A 16,138-nucleotide genomic window follows, 5' to 3' on the forward strand; every position below is an offset into this window, starting at 1 on the left:
TTTTTTTCCTTCAGTATTTCTTCATTTATTCATTGTTAATCCTCAATTATCATTTAATTAGTAAGTTAATTAATTAATTCACTTCAGCTTTGCTCCATGTTTCTTGAACACTCAGTAGTGTGGAAACTTCAATTAAAACTGAAGTATATGCTCTGGGGTTTAAAGGGTTAAAGGTGTGAGAGGTAAAAACACAGTGTAAAATGTATTTTAACAGTAATATACTGTTAATTTAAACTACGGAAATCGACTGTAAAAAAACAGTAGATTGCTGGCAACCACAGCTGCCAGTAGATTACTGTTAAATCAAGGAAAAAACAGTATTTTACTGTAAAACCTGAAGCTAATTTCTTCTGTCTGTCACCGTTGTGGAGGAGAGTAGAGCCAGTGTATGAGTTAAAGATGAACAATGAACTGCTGATGTTATTCTGCATGTTTCTCTATTTAAAGATAGCGGCTGTTTAGTTGCTGATGCAGTCAGAATCTCTCTGGTGATTCCAGATTTACATGTATGTGTGCTGTTGTGAAAAATAAGACATTAGAGTTAAACCGAACTTTTCTAATTAACTAAAATAAGTTATCATTATAAGTATGCTTCTAAGCATATATAGCACATTACTTCATAAACTCATTCAGCAGTTGACCAAGTTGAGGCAGTTGCTTTCAGTGAGCAAAATGAGTTCACTTGAGTATTGTGTAAATCAATGTAGTCCATGTATTTTTACAGCAACATACTGTAAAATAACAGTACATTGCTGGCAACTGCAGCTGCCAGTATTTTACTGTTTTTTAACGGGACAATTTTTAACAGTGTAGACATGTCACAAGTTGTCCTGATGCTTGTAGAAGTTGTGAAATATATTAAAGATGCACGTAATTGTTCAGTTCTGGTATACAGAGAAAGGTTGCAGAAAGAGGAAGTAATGTCCAGGGGTTGCAAAGAGCCAAAGGACTGCTGAATGACTGATAAGTGACGTTAAACCAAAACTCCACCTGTTAAGATCAGTTGTGTATATATATACTGGAGTCAGGAAATGTAAGTCAGTTGCGAACCTCTTGAATGTAATTCTTGTATTGCATTGGGGTAACGTAACCCAGAGCTCTGTCATCGAACTATTCATTTGTATCTAATAAATTACTAATATTTTTGTCATTGAAAAAAAACCTCTCCTGACCTTTTCTCTTGAACAGGCATGGAATAGAGATAGATATTCCAACAGTTTGGATGACATGGTCAGGCTTGAGACATGATAATCCAGACTCTAAAAGACCGCGTCCGGCTTGTCAGCATTTGCTGCATCCTGACATGCTGCTTTTTGTTGAGTATTATTTTTTCTTCACAATGTAAACACAGAGCCACGTGGTTTGACAACAGACGCAAGACACATGCCTCAACCATCCCACGTAGCAAGTACATGTTAGAGAAGGCATTTAAAGAGTTTTCAGATACTAGGGGTACTCTACAATAAAGCCGATGACTAAATTGAGCTGTTTTAAATAAGAGAGATTAGAAAACGGTGTAGGGCCTAGAGGGCTTCAGGAATGACTCAAAGGCTCTGTGGCGCAATGGATAGCGCATTGGACTTCTAGGCTGTGAGCTGAGCCATTCAAAGGTTGTGGGTTCGAGTCCCACCAGAGTCGCAAGCTTTGCTCTTTTTCTTCACTGACTTAAGGTGTGGTGCGTTTCTAACATTTTAGGCATCTGTCCATCCCGTTTTGCTTCTTTCTTTCATTGCGCAGTGCAGGCTCAGATACTAGGGGTACTCTACAATAAAGCCGATGACTTAATTGAGCTGTTTTAAATAAGGGAGATTAGAAAACGGTGTAGGGCCTAGTGGGCTTGAGGAATGACTCGTCGGCAACCTGTGGTTTTGGGGAAAAGTAACTGCCACCTATTGTTGAGATCACGCCTTTTGGATTTGTCGTACAAGAGCCTCTTTATGCATGTGCAAAGTAACTGAGTAGAAAGCACAGTAAATTTTGCTTCCCCCCCACTGTCTTAGATGAAACTGCGTTTGGAAGTATCGTATCCAGAGGTTTTTTCTTTTAGTGTTAAGACTAAGTTGGCCAGAGCACCTGTCTTGGGAACAGCAGGTGCTAGGTTCAAATCCAAACTGCACCTTTCCCTCAGATTATGGGAGAGTGGCTTTCTGATCTGAAACTCTTTCAATGGCCGATAGCATATGTTTGTCCTGATTTCCATTTTCCGAGCTGACTCTGGGTTTGGATGACATAGTCAGGCTTGAGACATGATCATCCAGACTCTAAAAGACCGCGTCCGGCTTGTCAGCATTTGCTGCATCCTGACATGCTGGTTTTTGTTGTGTATTATTTTTTCTTCTTCGATTTTTGTTATCGGGCAAATGTCTCTTACTGCGAAATTCTGTGGCGCTGTGGCTTAGCTGGTGAAAGCGCCTGTCTTGTAAACAGGAGATCCTGGGCTCAAATCCCAGCAGCGCCTTAGTCCAGGTGGTGCGTGTGCTTGTTTTATAGAGCTCACCGGAATGAATTATAAAATTGTATAGCTTTGAGGCGTAATGAATAGTGCGACAAATAGAGTTAAACAACCTCTTTGCTTGCCATTTTAAGACTTGCTGTCTTTTTTTGGTCTCTGTGTGCAAAAACGTCTTGCCTCCTAAACAGCGTTGGCGCTGTGGCTTAGTTGGTCAAAGCGTCTGTCTAGTAAACAGGAGATCCTGGGTTCAAATCCCAGCAGTGCCTAATGTACAGGTTTTGTGTTTGCTTTTGTTAAGAGTAACGAGTGTTTACGCAGCGGGATGTTTAGCAGTCGGTTTCTTAACAACACTCAAATCCTTAAGAACGCTGCTCGTTCAAGAAGGCTTTGGACGATGCCTTTATATAGCATAGTGTGGTAATGCCTAACCAATTGGACTTTAATATTTCAAGTCCAGACATTCCCACATGCAGCGCTACCGTTGTTAGTTTTTTTTTTATTTTTTGGAATTAAACATTTAGCCTGTGTCAAGGTCGTTTGGCGCTGTGGCTTAGTTGGTCAAAGTGCCTGTCTAATAAACAGGAGTTCCTGGCTTTGAATTCCAGCAGTGCCTTGTCCGCAGTTGGCTGTTCTTTCATGGGCCAGAGAGTACTAAAAAGTGCTTTCTGTCCGACAGTTCTAGAGGAAACAGAGCACTTAGGCTCTGTGGTGCAATGGATAGCGCATTGGACTTCTAGGCTGTGAGCTGAGCCATTCAAAGGTTGTGGGTTCGAGTCCCACCAGAGTCGCAAGCTTTGCTCTTTTTCTTCACTGACTTAAGGTGTGGTGCGTTTCTAACATTTTAGGCATCTGTCCATCCCGTTTTGCTTCTTTCTTTCATTGCGCAGTGCAGGCTCAGATACTAGGGGTACTCTACAATAAAGCCGATGACTTAATTGAGCTGTTTTAAATAAGGGAGATTAGAAAACGGTGTAGGGCCTAGTGGGCTTGAGGAATGACTCGTCGGCAACCTGTGGTTTTGGGGAAAAGTAACTGCCACCTATTGTTGAGATCACGCCTTTTGGATTTGTCGTACAAGAGCCTCTTTATGCATGTGCAAAGTAACTGAGTAGAAAGCACAGTAAATTTTGCTTCCCCCCCACTGTCTTAGATGAAACTGCGTTTGGAAGTATCGTATCCAGAGGTTTTTTCTTTTAGTGTAAAGACTAAGTTGGCCAGAGCACCTGTCTTGGGAACAGCAGGTGCTAGGTTCAAATCCAAACTGCACCTTTCCCTCAGATTATGGGAGAGTGGCCTTCTGATCTGAAACTCTTTCAATGGCCGATAGCATATGTTTGTCCTGATTTCCATTTTCCGAGCTGACTCTGGGTTTGGATGACATGGTCAGGCTTGAGACATGATCATCCAGACTCTAAAAGACCGCGTCCGGCTTGTCAGCATTTTCTGCATCCTGACATGCTGGTTTTTGTTGTGTATTATTTTTTCTTCTTGATTTTTGTTATCGGGCAAATGTCTCTTACTGCGAACTTCTGTGGCGCTGTGGCTTAGCTGGTCAAAGCGCCTGTCTTGTAAACAGGAGATCCTGGGCTCAAATCCCAGCAGCGCCTTAGTCCAGGTGGTGCGTGTGCTTGTTTTATAGAGCTCACCGGAATGAATTATAAAATTGTATAGCTTTGAGGCGTAATGAATAGTGCGACAAATAGAGTTAAACAACCTCTTTGCTTGCCATTTTAAGACTTGCTGTCTTTTTTTGGTCTCTGTGTGCAAAAACGTCTTGCCTCCTAAACAGCGTTGGCGCTGTGGCTTAGTTGGTCAAAGTGCCTGTCTAGTAAACAGGAGATCCTGGGTTCAAATCCCAGCAGTGCCTAATGTACAGGTTTTGTGTTTGCTTTTGTTAAGAGTAACGAGTGCTTACGCAGCGGGATGTTTAGCAGTCGGTTTCTTAACAACACTCAAATCCTTAAGAACGCTGCTCGTTCAAGAAGGCTTTGGACGATGCCTTTATATAGCATAGTGTGGTAATGCCTAACCAATTGGACTTTAATATTTCAAGTCCAGACATTCCCACATGCAGCGCTACCGTTGTTAGTTTTTTTTTTATTTTTTGGAATTAAACATTTAGCCTGTGTCAAGGTCGTTTGGCGCTGTGGCTTAGTTGGTCAAAGTGCCTGTCTAATAAACAGGAGATCCTGGCTTTGAATTCCAGCAGTGCCTTGTCCGCAGTTGGCTGTTCTTTCATGGGCCAGAGAGTACTAAAAAGTGCTTTCTGTCCGACAGTTCTAGAGGAAACAGAGCACTTAGGCTCTGTGGCGCAATGGATAGCGCATTGGACTTCTAGGCTGTGAGCTGAGCCATTCAAAGGTTGTGGGTTCGAGTCCCACCAGAGTCGCAAGCTTTGCTCTTTTTCTTCACTGACTTAAGGTGTGGTGCGTTTCTAACATTTTAGGCATCTGTCCATCCCGTTTTGCTTCTTTCTTTCATTGCGCAGTGCAGGCTCAGATACTAGGGGTACTCTACAATAAAGCCGATGACTTAATTGAGCTGTTTTAAATAAGGGAGATTAGAAAACGGTGTAGGGCCTAGTGGGCTTGAGGAATGACTCGTCGGCAACCTGTGGTTTTGGGGAAAAGTAACTGCCACCTATTGTTGAGATCACGCCTTTTGGATTTGTCGTACAAGAGCCTCTTTATGCATGTGCAAAGTAACTGAGTAGAAAGCACAGTAAATTTTGCTTCCCCCCCACTGTCTTAGATGAAACTGCGTTTGGAAGTATCGTATCCAGAGGTTTTTTCTTTTAGTGTTAAGACTAAGTTGGCCAGAGCACCTGTCTTGGGAACAGCAGGTGCTAGGTTCAAATCCAAACTGCACCTTTCCCTCAGATTATGGGAGAGTGGCTTTCTGATCTGAAACTCTTTCAATGGCCGATAGCATATGTTTGTCCTGATTTCCATTTTCCGAGCTGACTCTGGGTTTGGATGACATAGTCAGGCTTGAGACATGATCATCCAGACTCTAAAAGACCGCGTCCGGCTTGTCAGCATTTGCTGCATCCTGACATGCTGGTTTTTGTTGTGTATTATTTTCTCTTCTTCGATTTTTGTTATCGGGCAAATGTCTCTTACTGCGAAACTCTGTGGCGCTGTGGCTTAGCTGGTGAAAGCGCCTGTCTTGTAAACAGGAGATCCTGGGCTCAAATCCCAGCAGCGCCTTAGTCCAGGTGGTGCGTGTGCTTGTTTTATAGAGCTCACCGGAATGAATTATAAAATTGTATAGCTTTGAGGCGTAATGAATAGTGCGACAAATAGAGTTAAACAACCTCTTTGCTTGCCATTTTAAGACTTGCTGTCTTTTTTTGGTCTCTGTGTGCAAAAACGTCTTGCCTCCTAAACAGCGGTGGCGCTGTGGCTTAGTTGGTCAAAGCGCCTGTCTAGTAAACAGGAGATCCTGGGTTCAAATCCCAGCAGTGCCTAATGTACAGGTTTTGTGTTTGCTTTTGTTAAGAGTAACGAGTGTTTACGCAGCGGGATGTTTAGCAGTCGGTTTCTTAACAACACTCAAATCCTTAAGAACGCTGCTCGTTCAAGAAGGCTTTGGACGATGCCTTTATATAGCATAGTGTGGTAATGCCTAACCAATTGGACTTTAATATTTCAAGTCCAGACATTCCCACATGCAGCGCTACCGTTGTTAGTTTTTTTTTTCTTTTTTGGAATTAAACATTTAGCCTGTGTCAAGGTCGTTTGGCGCTGTGGCTTAGTTGGTCAAAGTGCCTCTCTAGTAAACAGGAGATCCTGGCTTTGAATTCCAGCAGTGCCTTGTCCGCAGTTGGCTGTTCTTTCATGGGCCAGAGAGTACTAAAAAGTGCTTTCTGTCCGACAGTTCTAGAGGAAACAGAGCACTTAGGCTCTGTGGCGCAATGGATAGCGCATTGGACTTCTAGGCTGTGAGCTGAGCTATTCAAAGGTTGTGGGTTAGAGTCCCACCAGAGTCGCAAGCTTTGCTCTTTTTCTTCACTGACTTAAGGTGTGGTGCGTTTCTAACATTTTAGGCATCTGTCCATCCCGTTTTGCTTCTTTCTTTCATTGCGCAGTGCAGGCTCAGATACTAGGGGTACTCTACAATAAAGCCGATGACTTAATTGAGCTGTTTTAAATAAGGGAGATTAGAAAACGGTGTAGGGCCTAGTGGGCTTGAGGAATGACTCGTCGGCAACCTGTGGTTTTGGGGAAAAGTAACTGCCACCTATTGTTGAGATCACGCCTTTTGGATTTGTCGTACAAGAGCCTCTTTATGCATGTGCAAAGTAACTGAGTAGAAAGCACAGTAAATTTTGCTTCCCCCCCACTGTCTTAGATGAAACTGCGTTTGGAAGTATCGTATCCAGAGGTTTTTTCTTTTAGTGTTAAGACTAAGTTGGCCAGAGCACCTGTCTTGGGAACAGCAGGTGCTAGGTTCAAATCCAAACTGCACCTTTCCCTCAGATTATGGGAGAGTGGCTTTCTGATCTGAAACTCTTTCAATGGCCGATAGCATATGTTTGTCCTGATTTCCATTTTCCGAGCTGACTCTGGGTTTGGATGACATGGTCAGGCTTGAGACATGATCATCCAGACTCTAAAAGACCGCGTCCGGCTTGTCAGCATTTTCTGCATCCTGACATGCTGGTTTTTGTTGTGTATTATTTTTTCTTCTTGATTTTTGTTATCTGACAAATGTCTCTTACTGCGAATTTCTGTGGCGCTGTAGCTTAGCTGGTCAAAACGTCTGTCTTGTAAACAGGAGATCCTGGGCTCAAATCCCAGCAGCGCCTTAGTCCAGGTGGTGCGTGTGCTTGTTTTATAGAGCTCACCGGAATGAATTATAAAATTGTATAGCTTTGAGGCGTAATGAATAGTGCGACAAATAGAGTTAAACAACCTCTTTGCTTGCCATTTTAAGACTTGCTGTCTTTTTTTGGTCTCTGTGTGGAAAAACGTCTTGCCTCCTATTCAGTGTTGGCGCTGTGGCTTAGTTGGTCAAAGCGCCTGTCTAGTAAACAGGAGATCCTGGGTTCAAATCCCAGCAGTGCCTAATGTACAGGTTTTGTGTTTGCTTTTGTTAAGAGTAACGAGTGCTTACGCAGCGGGATGTTTAGCAGTCGGTTTCTTAACAACACTCAAATCCTTAAGAACGCTGCTCGTTCAAGAGGGCTTTGGACGATGCCTTTATATAGCATAGTGTGGTAATGCCTAACCAATTGGACTTTAATATTTCAAGTCCAGACATTCCCACATGCAGCTCTACCGTTGTTAGTTTTTTTTTTTTTTTTGGAATTAAACATTTAGCTTGTGTCAAGGTCGTTTGGCGCTGTGGCTTAGTTGGTCAAAGTGCCTGTCTAGTAAACAGGAGATCCTGGCTTTGAATTCCAGCAGTGCCTTGTCCGCAGTTGGCTGTTCTTTCATGGGCCAGAGAGTACTAAAAAGTGCTTTCTGTGTGACAGTTCTAGAGGAATTAGAGCACTTAGGCTCTGCGGCGCAATGGATAGCGCATTGGACTTCTAGGCTGTGAGCTGAGCCATTCAAAGGTTGTGGGTTCGAGTCCCACCAGAGTTGCAAGCTTTGCTCTTTTTCTTCACTGACTTAAGGTGTGGTGCGTTTCTAACATTTTAGGCATCTGTCCATCCCGTTTTGCTTCTTTCTTTCATTGCGCAGTGCAGGCTCAGATACTAGGGGTACTCTACAATAAAGCCGATGACTTAATTGAGCTGTTTTAAATAAGGGAGATTAGAAAACGGTGTAGGGCCTAGTGGGCTTGAGGAATGACTCGTCGGCAACCAGTGGTTTTGGGGAAAAGTAACTGCCACCTATTGTTGAGATCACGCCTTTTGGATTTGTCGTACAAGAGCCTCTTTATGCATGTGCAAAGTAACTGAGTAGAAAGCACAGTAAATTTTGCTTCCCCCCCACTGTCTTAGATGAAACTGCGTTTGGAAGTATCGTATCCAGAGGTTTTTTCTTTTAGTGTTAAGACTAAGTTGGCCAGAGCACCTGTCTTGGGAACAGCAGGTGCTAGGTTCAAATCCAAACTGCACCTTTCCCTCAGATTATGGGAGAGTGGCTTTCTGATCTGAAACTCTTTCAATGGCCGATAGCATATGTTTGTCCTGATTTCCATTTTCCGAGCTGACTCTGGGTTTGGATGACATGGTCAGGCTTGAGACATGATCATCCAGACTCTAAAAGACCGCGTCCGGCTTGTCAGCATTTTCTGCATCCTGACATGCTGGTTTTTGTTGTGTATTATTTTTTCTTCTTTGATTTTTGTTATCGGGCAAATGTCTCTTACTGCGAATATCTGTGGCGCTGTGGCTTAGCTGGTCAAAACGCCTGTCTTGTAAACACGAGATCCTGGGCTCAAATCCCAGCAGCACCTTAGTCCAGGTGGTGCGTGTGCTTGTTTTATAGAGCTCACCGGAATGAATTATAAAATTGTATAGCTTTGAGGCGTAATGAATAGTGCGACAAATAGAGTTAAACAACCTCTTTGCTTGCCATTTTAAGACTTGCTGTCTTTTTTTGGTCTCTGTGTGCAAAAACGTCTTGCCTCCTAAACAGCGTTGGCGCTGTGGCTTAGTTGGTCAAAGCGCCTGTCTAGTAAACAGGAGATCCTGGATTCAAATCCCAGCAGTGCCTAATGTACAGGTTTTGTGTTTGCTTTTGTTAAGAGTAACGAGTGTTTACGCAGCGGGATGTTTAGCAGTCGGTTTCTTAACAACACTCAAATCCTTAAGAACGCTGCTCGTTCAAGAAGGCTTTGGACGATGCCTTTATATAGCATAGTGTGGTAATGCCTAACCAATTGGACTTTAATATTTCAAGTCCAGACATTCCCACATGCAGCGCTGCCGTTGTTAGTTTTTTTTTTTTTTTGGAATTAAACATTTAACCTGTGTCAAGGTCGTTTGCCGCTGTGGCTTAGTTGGTCAAAGTGCCTGTCTAGTAAACAGGAGATCCTGGCTTTGAATTCCAGCAGTGCCTTGTCCGCAGTTGGCTGTTCTTTCATGGGCCAGAGAGTACTAAAAAGTGCTTTCTGTCCGACAGTTCTAGAGGAAGCAGAGCACTTAGGCTCTGTGGCGCAATGGATAGCGCATTGGACTTCTAGGCTGTGAGCTGAGCCATTCAAAGGTTGTGGGTTCGAGTCCCACCAGAGTCGCAAGCTTTGCTCTTCTTCTTCACTGACTTAAGGTGTGGTGCGTTTCTAACATTTTAGGCATCTGTCCATCCCGTTTTGCTTCTTTCTTTCATTGCGCAGTGCAGGCTCAGATACTAGGGGTACTCTACAATAAAGCCGATGACTTAATTGAGCTGTTTTAAATAAGGGAGATTAGAAAACGGTGTAGGGCCTAGTGGGCTTGAGGAATGACTCGTCGGCAACCTGTGGTTTTGGGGAAAAGTAACTGCCACCTATTGTTGAGATCACGCCTTTTGGATTTGTCGTACAAGAGCCTCTTTATGCATGTGCAAAGTAACTGAGTAGAAAGCACAGTAAATTTTGCTTCCCCCCCACTGTCTTAGATGAAACTGCGTTTGGAAGTATCGTATCCAGAGGTTTTTTCTTTTAGTGTTAAGACTAAGTTGGCCAGAGCACCTGTCTTGGGAACAGCAGGTGCTAGGTTCAAATCCAAACTGCACCTTTCCCTCAGATTATGGGAGAGTGGCTTTCTGATCTGAAACTCTTTCAATGGCCGATAGCATATGTTTGTCCTGATTTCCATTTTCCGAGCTGACTCTGGGTTTGGATGACATGGTCAGGCTTGAGACATGATCATCCAGACTCTAAAAGACCGCGTCCGGCTTGTCAGCATTTTCTGCATCCTGACATGCTGGTTTTTGTTGTGTATTATTTTTTCTTCTTTGATTTTTGTTATCGGGCAAATGTCTCTTACTGCGAATATCTGTGGCGCTGTGGCTTAGCTGGTCAAAACGCCTGTCTTGTAAACACGAGATCCTGGGCTCAAATCCCAGCAGCACCTTAGTCCAGGTGGTGCGTGTGCTTGTTTTATAGAGCTCACCGGAATGAATTATAAAATTGTATAGCTTTGAGGCGTAATGAATAGTGCGACAAATAGAGTTAAACAACCTCTTTGCTTGCCATTTTAAGACTTGCTGTCTTTTTTTGGTCTCTGTGTGCAAAAACGTCTTGCCTCCTAAACAGCGTTGGCGCTGTGGCTTAGTTGGTCAAAGCGCCTGTCTAGTAAACAGGAGATCCTGGATTCAAATCCCAGCAGTGCCTAATGTACAGGTTTTGTGTTTGCTTTTGTTAAGAGTAACGAGTGTTTACGCAGCGGGATGTTTAGCAGTCGGTTTCTTAACAACACTCAAATCCTTAAGAACGCTGCTCGTTCAAGAAGGCTTTGGACGATGCCTTTATATAGCATAGTGTGGTAATGCCTAACCAATTGGACTTTAATATTTCAAGTCCAGACATTCCCACATGCAGCGCTGCCGTTGTTAGTTTTTTTTTTTTTTTTGGAATTAAACATTTAACCTGTGTCAAGGTCGTTTGCCGCTGTGGCTTAGTTGGTCAAAGTGCCTGTCTAGTAAACAGGAGATCCTGGCTTTGAATTCCAGCAGTGCCTTGTCCGCAGTTGGCTGTTCTTTCATGGGCCAGAGAGTACTAAAAAGTGCTTTCTGTCCGACAGTTCTAGAGGAAGCAGAGCACTTAGGCTCTGTGGCGCAATGGATAGCGCATTGGACTTCTAGGCTGTGAGCTGAGCCATTCAAAGGTTGTGGGTTCGAGTCCCACCAGAGTCGCAAGCTTTGCTCTTCTTCTTCACTGACTTAAGGTGTGGTGCGTTTCTAACATTTTAGGCATCTGTCCATCCCGTTTTGCTTCTTTCTTTCATTGCGCAGTGCAGGCTCAGATACTAGGGGTACTCTACAATAAAGCCGATGACTTAATTGAGCTGTTTTAAATAAGGGAGATTAGAAAACGGTGTAGGGCCTAGTGGGCTTGAGGAATGACTCGTCGGCAACCTGTGGTTTTGGGGAAAAGTAACTGCCACCTATTGTTGAGATCACGCCTTTTGGATTTGTCGTACAAGAGCCTCTTTATGCATGTGCAAAGTAACTGAGTAGAAAGCACAGTAAATTTTGCTTCCCCCCCACTGTCTTAGATGAAACTGCGTTTGGAAGTATCGTATCCAGAGGTTTTTTCTTTTAGTGTAAAGACTAAGTTGGCCAGAGCACCTGTCTTGGGAACAGCAGGTGCTAGGTTCAAATCCAAACTGCACCTTTCCCTCAGATTATGGGAGAGTGGCCTTCTGATCTGAAACTCTTTCAATGGCCGATAGCATATGTTTGTCCTGATTTCCATTTTCCGAGCTGACTCTGGGTTTGGATGACATGGTCAGGCTTGAGACATGATCATCCAGACTCTAAAAGACCGCGTCCGGCTTGTCAGCATTTTCTGCATCCTGACATGCTGGTTTTTGTTGTGTATTATTTTTTCTTCTTGATTTTTGTTATCGGGCAAATGTCTCTTACTGCGAACTTCTGTGGCGCTGTGGCTTAGCTGGTCAAAGCGCCTGTCTTGTAAACAGGAGATCCTGGGCTCAAATCCCAGCAGCGCCTTAGTCCAGGTGGTGCGTGTGCTTGTTTTATAGAGCTCACCGGAATGAATTATAAAATTGTATAGCTTTGAGGCGTAATGAATAGTGCGACAAATAGAGTTAAACAACCTCTTTGCTTGCCATTTTAAGACTTGCTGTCTTTTTTTGGTCTCTGTGTGCAAAAACGTCTTGCCTCCTAAACAGCGTTGGCGCTGTGGCTTAGTTGGTCAAAGTGCCTGTCTAGTAAACAGGAGATCCTGGGTTCAAATCCCAGCAGTGCCTAATGTACAGGTTTTGTGTTTGCTTTTGTTAAGAGTAACGAGTGCTTACGCAGCGGGATGTTTAGCAGTCGGTTTCTTAACAACACTCAAATCCTTAAGAACGCTGCTCGTTCAAGAAGGCTTTGGACGATGCCTTTATATAGCATAGTGTGGTAATGCCTAACCAATTGGACTTTAATATTTCAAGTCCAGACATTCCCACATGCAGCGCTACCGTTGTTAGTTTTTTTTTTATTTTTTGGAATTAAACATTTAGCCTGTGTCAAGGTCGTTTGGCGCTTAGGCTTAGTTGGTCAAAGTGCCTGTCTAGTAAACAGGAGATCCTGGCTTTGAATTCCAGCAGTGCCTTGTCCGCAGTTGGCTGTTCTTTCATGGGCCAGAGAGTACTAAAAAGTGCTTTCTGTCCAACAGTTCTAGAGGAAACAGAGCACTTAGGCTCTGTGGCGCAATGGATAGCGCATTGGACTTCTAGGCTGTGAGCTGAGCTATTCAAAGGTTGTGGGTTAGAGTCCCACCAGAGTCGCAAGCTTTGCTCTTTTTCTTCACTGACTTAAGGTGTGGTGCGTTTCTAACATTTTAGGCATCTGTCCATCCCGTTTTGCTTCTTTCTTTCATTGCGCAGTGCAGGCTCAGATACTAGGGGTACTCTACAATAAAGCCGATGACTTAATTGAGCTGTTTTAAATAAGGGAGATTAGAAAACAGTGTAGGGCCTAGTGGGCTTGAGGAATGACTCGTCGGCAACCTGTGGTTTTGGGGAAAAGTAACTGCCACCTATTGTTGAGATCACGCCTTTTGGATTTGTCGTACAAGAGCCTCTTTATGCATGTGCAAAGTAACTGAGTAGAAAGCACAGTAAATTTTGCTTCCCCCCCACTGTCTTAGATGAAACTGCGTTTGGAAGTATCGTATCCAGAGGTTTTTTCTTTTAGTGTTAAGACTAAGTTGGCCAGAGCACCTGTCTTGGGAACAGCAGGTGCTAGGTTCAAATCCAAACTGCACCTTTCCCTCAGATTATGGGAGAGTGGCTTTCTGATCTGAAACTCTTTCAATGGCCGATAGCATATGTTTGTCCTGATTTCCATTTTCCGAGCTGACTCTGGGTTTGGATGACATGGTCAGGCTTGAGACATGATCATCCAGACTCTAAAAGACCGCGTCCGGCTTGTCAGCATTTTCTGCATCCTGACATGCTGGTTTTTGTTGTGTATTATTTTTTCTTCTTGATTTTTGTTATCGGGCAAATGTCTCTTACCGCGAATTTCTGTGGCGCTGTGGCTTAGCTGGTCAAAACGCCTGTCTTGTAAACACGAGATCCTGGGCTCAAATCCCAGCAGCGCCTTAGTCCAGGTGGTGCGTGTGCTTGTTTTATAGAGCTCACCGGAATGAATTATAAAATTGTATAGCTTTGAGGCGTAATGAATAGTGCGACAAATAGAGTTAAACAACCTCTTTGCTTGCCATTTTAAGACTTGCTGTCTTTTTTTGGTCTCTGTGTGGAAAAACGTCTTGCCTCCTATTCAGTGTTGGCGCTGTGGCTTAGTTGGTCAAAGCGCCTGTCTAGTAAACAGGAGATCCTGGGTTCAAATCCCAGCAGTGCCTAATGTACAGGTTTTGTGTTTGCTTTTGTTAAGAGTAACGAGTGCTTACGCAGCGGGATGTTTAGCAGTCGGTTTCTTAACAACACTCAAATCCTTAAGAACGCTGCTCGTTCAAGAAGGCTTTGGACGATGCCTTTATATAGCATAGTGTGGTAATGCCTAACCAATTGGACTTTAATATTTCAAGTCCAGACATTCCCACATGCAGCGCTGCCGTTGTTAGTTTTTTTTTTTTTTTGGAATTAAACATTTAACCTGTGTCAAGGTCGTTTGCCGCTGTGGCTTAGTTGGTCAAAGTGCCTGTCTAGTAAACAGGAGATCCTGGCTTTGAATTCCAGCAGTGCCTTGTCCGCAGTTGGCTGTTCTTTCATGGGCCAGAGAGTACTAAAAAGTGCTTTCTGTCCGACAGTTCTAGAGGAAGCAGAGCACTTAGGCTCTGTGGCGCAATGGATAGCGCATTGGACTTCTAGGCTGTGAGCTGAGCCATTCAAAGGTTGTGGGTTCGAGTCCCACCAGAGTCGCAAGCTTTGCTCTTTTTCTTCACTGACTTAAGGTGTGGTGCGTTTCTAACATTTTAGGCATCTGTCCATCCCGTTTTGCTTCTTTCTTTCATTGCGCAGTGCAGGCTCAGATACTAGGGGTACTCTACAATAAAGCCGATGACTTAATTGAGCTGTTTTAAATAAGGGAGATTAGAAATGGTGTAGGGCCTAGTGGGCTTGAGGAATGACTCGTCGGCAACCTGTGGTTTTGGGGAAAAGTAACTGCCACCTATTGTTGAGATCACGCCTTTTGGATTTGTCGTACAAGAGCCTCTTTATGCATGTGCAAAGTAACTGAGTAGAAAGCACAGTAAATTTTGCTTCCCCCCCACTGTCTTAGATGAAACTGCGTTTGGAAGTATCGTATCCAGAGGTTTTTTCTTTTAGTGTTAAGACTAAGTTGGCCAGAGCACCTGTCTTGGGAACAGCAGGTGCTAGGTTCAAATCCAAACTGCACCTTTCCCTCAGATTACGGGAGAGTGGCTTTCTGATCTGAAACTCTTTCAATGGCCGATAGCATATGTTTGTCCTGATTTCCATTTTCCGAGCTGACTCTGGGTTTGGATGACATGGTCAGGCTTGAGACATGATCATCCAGACTCTAAAAGACCGCGTCCGGCTTGTCAGCATTTGCTGCATCCTGACATGCTGGTTTTTGTTGTGTATTATTTTTTCTTCTTCGATTTTTGTTATCGGGCAAATGTCTCTTACTGCGAATTTCTGTGGCCCTGTGGCTTAGCTGGTGAAAGCGCCTGTCTTGTAAACAGGAGATCCTGGGCTCAAATCCCAGCAGCGCCTTAGTCCAGGTGGTGCGTGTGCTTGTTTTATAGAGCTCACCGGAATGAATTATAAAATTGTATAGCTTTGAGGCGTAATGAATAGTGCGACAAATAGAGTTAAACAACCTCTTTGCTTGCCATTTTAAGACTTGCTGTCTTTTTTTGGTCTCTGTGTGCAAAAACGTCTTGCCTCTTAAACAGCGTTGGCGCTGTGGCTTTGTTGGTCAAAGCGCCTGTCTAGTAAACAGGAGATCCTGGGTTCAAATCCCAGCAGTGCCTAATGTACAGGTTTTGTGTTTGCTTTTGTTAAGAGTAACGAGTGCTTACGCAGCGGGATGTTTAGCAGTCGGTTTCTTAACAACACTCAAATCCTTAAGAACGCTGCTCGTTCAAGAAGGCTTTGGACGATGCCTTTATATAGCATAGTGTGGTAATGCCTAACCAATTGGACTTTAATATTTCAAGTCCAGACATTCCCACATGCAGCGCTACCGTTGTTAGTTTTTTTTTTATTTTTTGGAATTAAACATTTAGCCTGTGTCAAGGTCGTTTGGCGCTGTGGCTTAGTTGGTCAAAGTGCCTGTCTAGTAAACAGGAGATCCTGGCTTTGAATTCCAGCAGTGCCTTGTCCGCAGTTGGCTGTTCTTTCATGGGCCAGAGAGTACTAAAAAGTGCTTTCTGTCCGACAGTTCTAGAGGAAACAGAGCACTTAGGCTCTGTGGCGCAATGGATAGCGCATTGGACTTCTAGGCTGTGAGCTGAGCTATTCAAAGGTTGTGGGTTAGAGTCCCACCAGAGTCGCAAGCTTTGCTCTTTTTCTTCACTGACTTAAGGTGTGGTGCGTTTCTAACATTTTAGGCATCTGTCCATCCCGTTTTGCTTCTTTCTTTCATT

General features: G+C 43.7%; 1 protein-coding gene, 1 long non-coding RNA gene and 20 other non-coding genes across 22 annotated transcripts in view; 20 read left to right on the plus strand and 2 right to left on the minus strand.

The window, feature by feature from the left end:
* Positions 1-16,138, minus strand: part of LOC101886199 (uncharacterized) — an 883,799-nt gene that overhangs the window by 680,626 nt on the left and 187,035 nt on the right. The window lies entirely within an intron of this gene.
* LOC148680967 (uncharacterized) overlaps positions 1-16,138 on the minus strand; it is a 663,035-nt gene that overhangs the window by 409,509 nt on the left and 237,388 nt on the right. The gene's annotated exons all lie outside the window — the stretch shown is intronic.
* trnar-ucu (transfer RNA arginine (anticodon UCU)) lies at positions 1,550-1,638 on the plus strand. The gene is given in 2 exon segments: positions 1,550-1,586; positions 1,603-1,638. It is a non-coding gene; the product is annotated as a tRNA-Arg (tRNA).
* Positions 2,385-2,458, plus strand: trnat-ugu (transfer RNA threonine (anticodon UGU)). Its single transcript has one exon. It is a non-coding gene; the product is annotated as a tRNA-Thr (tRNA).
* trnat-agu (transfer RNA threonine (anticodon AGU)) lies at positions 2,645-2,718 on the plus strand. Its single transcript has one exon. It is a non-coding gene; the product is annotated as a tRNA-Thr (tRNA).
* trnar-ucu (transfer RNA arginine (anticodon UCU)) lies at positions 3,152-3,240 on the plus strand. The gene is given in 2 exon segments: positions 3,152-3,188; positions 3,205-3,240. It is a non-coding gene; the product is annotated as a tRNA-Arg (tRNA).
* On the plus strand, positions 3,986-4,059 carry trnat-ugu (transfer RNA threonine (anticodon UGU)). The gene has a single exon. It is a non-coding gene; the product is annotated as a tRNA-Thr (tRNA).
* trnat-agu (transfer RNA threonine (anticodon AGU)) lies at positions 4,246-4,319 on the plus strand. Its single transcript has one exon. It is a non-coding gene; the product is annotated as a tRNA-Thr (tRNA).
* On the plus strand, positions 4,753-4,841 carry trnar-ucu (transfer RNA arginine (anticodon UCU)). The gene is given in 2 exon segments: positions 4,753-4,789; positions 4,806-4,841. It is a non-coding gene; the product is annotated as a tRNA-Arg (tRNA).
* On the plus strand, positions 5,588-5,661 carry trnat-ugu (transfer RNA threonine (anticodon UGU)). The gene has a single exon. It is a non-coding gene; the product is annotated as a tRNA-Thr (tRNA).
* trnat-agu (transfer RNA threonine (anticodon AGU)) lies at positions 5,848-5,921 on the plus strand. The gene has a single exon. It is a non-coding gene; the product is annotated as a tRNA-Thr (tRNA).
* Positions 6,355-6,443, plus strand: trnar-ucu (transfer RNA arginine (anticodon UCU)). The gene is given in 2 exon segments: positions 6,355-6,391; positions 6,408-6,443. It is a non-coding gene; the product is annotated as a tRNA-Arg (tRNA).
* On the plus strand, positions 7,449-7,522 carry trnat-agu (transfer RNA threonine (anticodon AGU)). Its single transcript has one exon. It is a non-coding gene; the product is annotated as a tRNA-Thr (tRNA).
* On the plus strand, positions 9,555-9,643 carry trnar-ucu (transfer RNA arginine (anticodon UCU)). The gene is given in 2 exon segments: positions 9,555-9,591; positions 9,608-9,643. It is a non-coding gene; the product is annotated as a tRNA-Arg (tRNA).
* trnar-ucu (transfer RNA arginine (anticodon UCU)) lies at positions 11,156-11,244 on the plus strand. Its single transcript is given in 2 exon segments — positions 11,156-11,192; positions 11,209-11,244. It is a non-coding gene; the product is annotated as a tRNA-Arg (tRNA).
* On the plus strand, positions 11,990-12,063 carry trnat-ugu (transfer RNA threonine (anticodon UGU)). The gene has a single exon. It is a non-coding gene; the product is annotated as a tRNA-Thr (tRNA).
* On the plus strand, positions 12,250-12,323 carry trnat-agu (transfer RNA threonine (anticodon AGU)). The gene has a single exon. It is a non-coding gene; the product is annotated as a tRNA-Thr (tRNA).
* On the plus strand, positions 12,757-12,845 carry trnar-ucu (transfer RNA arginine (anticodon UCU)). Its single transcript is given in 2 exon segments — positions 12,757-12,793; positions 12,810-12,845. It is a non-coding gene; the product is annotated as a tRNA-Arg (tRNA).
* trnat-agu (transfer RNA threonine (anticodon AGU)) lies at positions 13,851-13,924 on the plus strand. The gene has a single exon. It is a non-coding gene; the product is annotated as a tRNA-Thr (tRNA).
* trnar-ucu (transfer RNA arginine (anticodon UCU)) lies at positions 14,356-14,444 on the plus strand. Its single transcript is given in 2 exon segments — positions 14,356-14,392; positions 14,409-14,444. It is a non-coding gene; the product is annotated as a tRNA-Arg (tRNA).
* On the plus strand, positions 15,190-15,263 carry trnat-ugu (transfer RNA threonine (anticodon UGU)). Its single transcript has one exon. It is a non-coding gene; the product is annotated as a tRNA-Thr (tRNA).
* trnar-ucu (transfer RNA arginine (anticodon UCU)) lies at positions 15,957-16,045 on the plus strand. Its single transcript is given in 2 exon segments — positions 15,957-15,993; positions 16,010-16,045. It is a non-coding gene; the product is annotated as a tRNA-Arg (tRNA).

This window comes from Danio rerio, chromosome 4, assembly GCF_052040795.2.
Source record: "Danio rerio strain M-AB ecotype USA chromosome 4, GRCz13ab, whole genome shotgun sequence".
In the NCBI taxonomy this organism is placed as follows: Eukaryota; Metazoa; Chordata; class Actinopteri; order Cypriniformes; family Danionidae; genus Danio; species Danio rerio.